Consider the following 6,251-nt stretch of genomic DNA (forward strand, 5'->3'; position numbering starts at 1 on the left):
CACTCCTACACATTTATGACAAATAAGTATATAAAGTATAAAACATCTTGTATTTACCCAACAAAATATGTAATCATGCACTCGGACATGCACTACACACATGCCCATGTATTTGACACATGCATGATGCCAGACATTGTGCATGTGCACATATTTGTGCATTATGTTATATGAGTGTCTTTGCAGATCATACAAAGTGCAGGAACAGCCTGCACCTCGCAACACACATCACTGCAGGACCCACACACATCCAGACATGCTAACAAAGTTCAGATTACTTATATCTGTGTGCATTAATAAAACCTGTGTTTAAGACATCTTCCAATTTGTATGTATACAATACATGCCCATACATTCATTTACTTAATAAAGTATGGTATTGAGGAGAAAAAAACATTAAGGCATACAGTAAAGTCTTCAGAAGAGAATATATTAAACAGAAAGCCCAGTTCCTATTATTATGAGTTTTCAGATTGGTGTAAAACCTGGTCTGCATGCAAAAGCTTAGTTGGCACAGTTAGGTTAGGAACATAAAAAACAGCCCCATTAATTGACATCCCCATGACAACAGAAGTCTTAGAGCTATGCCAGAAAAAAAACAACTCTGGCAGTCTAATATCTCTAGTTCAAGAAATGGGAGAAGGAAAAAGAATATTTTGCTTCTTTTTCAGAGTAATTGGAGATTCAACTTGCCATCAATTTTTTTCCATTATAACAAAGGCCTGCATCTACTTAGGATGATTTTTCACATTAGAGTGGGCTCCAAGTGCTGGAGGAATACTATTTCAATCTAATCTAGTCAAGTTCCAAGTCAAAAAGAATCACCTGCTTAGAGATCCTGTTTTAACTATGACTTGGAGCACAGCAAGCGCTGCAGACTGTGGTTTCCATAGTCATGTTTACACAGCTTGCTACAGCCCACAGTGTGTCATCCAGGTGGCATGGACCATTATTAAGTGCTACTTGAACTTATATTCAGAATATTCCAGGTTTTTAATCCACAGTGCCATGATTTTTCTGAAGTACGTCTGGATAATATTGCCAGGACCAACTAAAAACAAACCTCACTCCTCCAAATTCTTTCTCTTTTGTCACCGCCTAGCTCCTTCTGTGTAGCCACTGTCATTTTCTACTCTTATCAGCCAGCAAAGATGAAAACAGTGCTCCATGCCATTGCAAATGCCACTGCAAATACACAGAAGCTGTGGAAAAGTTTTCACAGCTTGCTGCCATGTGGCTTTAGCACTTCCAATCTGTCACTGTGCTGCAGAACAGCTCTCACGTGTTTTCAGAAGCAGTGGCAACAGCTGTCTCACCAGCAGCAGCCTCAGGAGCAGTGGAAGGTACAGAATGTACTGCTCAGCGTGGGAGCTAGGTCAGCATCCATGGCTGAATTCATCAAGCAAGAGGCAAGTGGTGGGGAAATTCATAGAGTCATAGAATGGGACAGAAGGGGACCTTGAAGATCATTCAGCTCCAACCCCCCTGCCATGGGCAGGGACACCTTTGGGGAGACCAGGTTGCTCAGAGCCCAATCCAACCTGGCCTTGAATACCTCCAGAGATGGGGGAATCAACATCCCTGAGCAACCTGTTCTAGTACCTCACCACCCTCACGGTTAAGAATTTTTTTTTGTAATATCTAATCTAAACCTATATTCGTTCAATTTGAACTCCATTCCCCCTTGTCTTGTCACTACATACTTTGTAAACTCTTGCCCCATCTTTCCTGTAACTTCCCTTCAAGTACTCTAAGGCTGCAATTATCTCACCCCAAAGCCTCTTCTTTCCCACGCTGAACCACAGCTCTCTGTGTTCCCTTACAAGAGACATGCTTCAAACTTCTGACCAACTTAGTAACCCTCCTCTGGACTCACTCCAATAGGTCAATGTCCTTCCTGTGTTGAGGATCCCAGAGCTCCAGGTGGGGTCTCACCAGAGCAGAGGAGAAGAATTCCACACCCTGCTGGCCACACCTCTTTGGATGCAGCCCGGGACACATTTGGCTTTCTGGGCTGTGAGTGCACATGGGTGAGTCATGTCCATCTTCCTATCCTCCAGCACCTCCAAGTCCTCAGCAGGGCTGCTCTCAATCTATTCATCTCCCAGACAATATTCATACTGTGGATTGCCCCGAACTAGGTGCACTTGGTCTTATTAAACCTCATGATATTCCCATGAGACCACATCTCAAGTTTGTCCAGCTCCCTTTGGATGGCTTCCTGTCCTTCATGTGTTCAACTGCACCATTCAGCTTGATGTCATCTGTCACCTTGTTCCCATCTTCTATGTCATTAATGAAGACAATAAATAACACTCATCCTGATACAGACCCCTGAGGAACACCACTCATCACAGATACCCATTGGGACTCTGAGCCATTGAACACCACACTCTGGAGGTGATCTTCTAAGTGATTCCTAATCCATCCAACACTCCACCCATCAAATCCATCACTCTCCAGTTTGAAAAGAAGGATGTTGTGGGGGGCCACGAACTGGCAGTGTGAAAATGCAAAAGCTCGAAGGCAAAATTCAGAGATGAATTGTCCTGAGTGAGCCCAGAGAAGCAGCAGACTCACACTGAAATGTCCAGGAGGTAGGAATCATGGCATGGCAAGTCAATGATGACCATCATAGCAGAAAGGCACAATGCATCCAAACTTCAGCCTGTAGGAAAGTAACATCCAAATCATTTTATGTCTTTTCAACGAAGAATGCAGTACCCATTATCTGTCCTATTAATTTTCCCTAGGCAGCATTGTATACATGTGGAATTTTCAACAAAAGTAGAATAAACTCAGTATAAAACAGTCATGTGTCCCTCTTCCATAGATGCTCTTTGAGATAACAAATTCTTATATGTTTTGTCTGCTTTTAAGTCTTCTTGCCAAATACCATATTTCACAGTCCCATTTTCTTACTCTTCAAGATGTTTTGCCTCGAATATCGATGTATGAATGTTCCACACAAACAAGACAATCAAAGACTCTGAAGAGGGCTGGGTTTTCAATCTTTACCCAGCCTTGCCCGTGTGGAAAGACACGCAGAATCTCGGTCTCCAAACAAGAGCACCTATTGACCACAGTTAATGTGCACAGCACAAGCTTTGTTGGGTCTGTTCTGAACTGTAGAAGAGAGGAGCATTATACGTTCACAAACCATTTAAAGGGATGTTCTACATTTCCTACACACTGTGGCAGGGTAAGCAGTAAGAGGGATACAAGCAGACTGTGTACAAAGGCAGCAACCTGAAAAAAAAAAAAAAAAAAAAAAAAAGCACAGGGTGAAAGAAAAACCCGGCTCTACTTCTCTAATCCCTTTTTTCGGCTGAATTTGGAGATGTGACTTGGAACAGACTAGGCATAAGGTTTTCTCCCGAGGGCCATGCGGCGCGGCTCCGAGCGCGGCGGGATGCAGCGAGGCCCGGGCGCTGCTGCCGGGAGCGGCTCCTCCGCGGGGCCCGAGCGCCGCCTGCCGGCACCGCCTGGCACCGCGCCTTGCGCCCGGCCACTGCGACCTGCGGGAACAATTCCTCTCCTTGCAGGGAAAAATTTTGCGAGAAAACCCGATCATATTAGAAGGAATCGGTGGAAAATCTGCGCTTGTCTGAAGGGAGCAGCTAGGTGCTTACAGCTGTGCAGGATAATTTTAGTGCGTGCCAATAAAGATTTACATTGCCTTTACATCTGTGAAGGTATTTATGCACTCGCTGTATTCCCCTGTGATATCTGGACACCATTTTCTGAAAATTCTCCACAGATTTTTAAGATGGATATGGGGTTAATTGCTGTACCCTTTCACACATAAAACCTCTGCTAGTGACTCAAGCCCAATTCTAAAAAGTGAGATTAGAAGAATTCAGGATCAATTGCTCATCCAGCATAAGCCAACAAATGGACCCTATTTCAGTCACTTTATTATTCACAGAAACTTTCCAAGTTTACTTCATGGGATTAAACCACTATTCCAGTGTGAAATTTTCATTAAGAATGTCTTCTCCTTCTGTCATAATGGAAGTCTTTTCTTGCCCCAACTATGGCTTTGTCTGAACCCTGTCCTCCACCAAAGACTAGTGCACTTGTGGGATAGGAATAGTATTTTTTTCCTCAGAGGAAAACAGAAAACTTCATTAATTTCACAAGTAAATTATTTTTTCCTCTGGAGAACCTGCACTGATTCCAGAGTACTTGATTTATGCACTGGAAAGGAAGTCAAATGTCTAATGACACCACTTCATTATCAAATTTACCAGAGGGTTACCTCCACATGCTTGGGTTTGCAGAGATTGAGGTGAAAAAAAGAGAGAAAAATCCTGACTAATGGCCAGATTAACCCTGTTTTGTGAAAATAGGAGATTTGCACTGCAGTCTGAAAAAGCTGTGTCATTCTCAAATGTCCATTTCAAGCTTCTGAGTTCCTAAAGCTGCAATTTCAAAACATCACAGCTTTAACAAAGAGATCAATGACTAACTTTGAAAAGTAATTTCTTCCAAACATGTAACACCATCAGTTCTTCATTTATTTTCCTTCTGTATAAAAGCTAAAGACTAACGGTGATTAATTTTAAACAGGTCCATTACAAAAAATATATATATTTCATAAGTAGGTGAAAACTAAATACTAGAAAACAGAAATTTTTGTAAGGAGAGAAAAATCAAAATGAAAGATGTAAAGAAACAAGGAAATAGTTAAGGAAATAAAATTCCAGGATCAAAGGATGGAAACAGATCAAACCTCAGAGAAAACAATTTTTTTAATGTGGTTCTGTACACCCATTTTCATTTTGTGTGTTCTTTTCTAGAAAGACAATGACAACAGCTGAATGCATCACTGCTACAGAAGTTGGAAAAGTATACTTCCAAGGCCTATAATAGATGCTATAAAAATGTGATTAAAATAGTTGTAACAAAATATATAATGCTGTCATAGCATTTTGAAGTTGCTTACCATCTCACCCTACCAGTTAATCTTCCTGCCATGCAGCCAAAGTCCAACATTGGAGTTCATCTCCCATCACTCTCCAGCGTCTGAAGTACCCCCTCTGCTCTGCTGTGGAATGCAGAGCCAGTCTTTCCCAGAAGGTACACAGCCCCTCTCATAAACATTTTCATTCATGCTTACTTCTTTTTTCTCTCCACAACTGTCATATATACATACAACAATGCAAAAATGCTGCATATTTATCCATGCTTGCTATGGAACGTAATCACAGTTTGATAGAGTGTTCTTGAGGAAAAAAGCAAGAAAAGGAGATAACAAGGCAGCTCCATCTATATAGACACTTCAGAAGGGAAAGTAAAAAGCAGTTAAATTAGATGTTTATCTTTCCCCTTTTCTGGCCAAGTTGTAAAAGCTTGCCGTGGAAGTGCTGATAAAGATTATTATAATGAATTTTAAAATCTGCATTCAGATGCAATGCTGCCTGTAAAATGCTAGAGGACAAGAGATTGACATCTCTTAATATCCACCAGTCTGTCTGAGGAAGCTCTCCCTCCCTAGAAAATGACAGGTTCTCCTAACAGTCTTTTGTTATATTAAAAATATTTCTTCTCTCACATTGTGTTTTGTTCCCGCTACTAAGATTATTCAGCATATTCTTTTAAGATTATTTTGGGTAAACGTGATGGCCACAAGCACACCGAGGGAGAGGATGTGGTTAGAGCTCTCTTGGATCTGACAGCAGCCAGAAGATCCCCACACCCTCAGACCCCATCACAGTATGCAGGAATGACATGAATCCACCAGTGGACAGGTAAAGACACTGAGCCCCAATTCAGGGAAGGGGACAAAGGTGGCTGATGCTGTCACTACGGCCACTGGCTGAAACACTGAACAGAGGAAAAACAAAAGGCAGCAAATGATTGATGCTGCTGTACGTCCCTGCTGCATGCAGTCTACCAGCATGGACTCTGGAGACAGGCTGGAGCTTCAAATGCCTCTAACAGCATCCTTCATGCTGCTGAGAAGGATATTAAAGTAAAGTCCAGTGCTTTGCTTCGTTCAGCCTCAGATTCACATAAGGGGAATCCTCTTTCATTTTAAGTGCCTGTGAAATTTGCAGGAGGTTAAAGTGTATTGAGATATGAGGAGAAGACCTGCTACCTTAGCCTTAAAACTTTTGCCACAATTTGTATTTGGGGACTAGAGTCTAATGAACACATGCTGCTGTCATTGGCATGAGTTGCAGATACCTTGGTTTCAGGAATTAGGGAGCATCTTCCTCTGCAGGAAAAGATGTAAGTCACCAAAT

Source organism: Cyanistes caeruleus, chromosome 6 (assembly GCF_971803275.1).
Source record: "Cyanistes caeruleus chromosome 6, bCyaCae1.hap1.1, whole genome shotgun sequence".
NCBI classification, from domain to species: Eukaryota; Metazoa; Chordata; class Aves; order Passeriformes; family Paridae; genus Cyanistes; species Cyanistes caeruleus.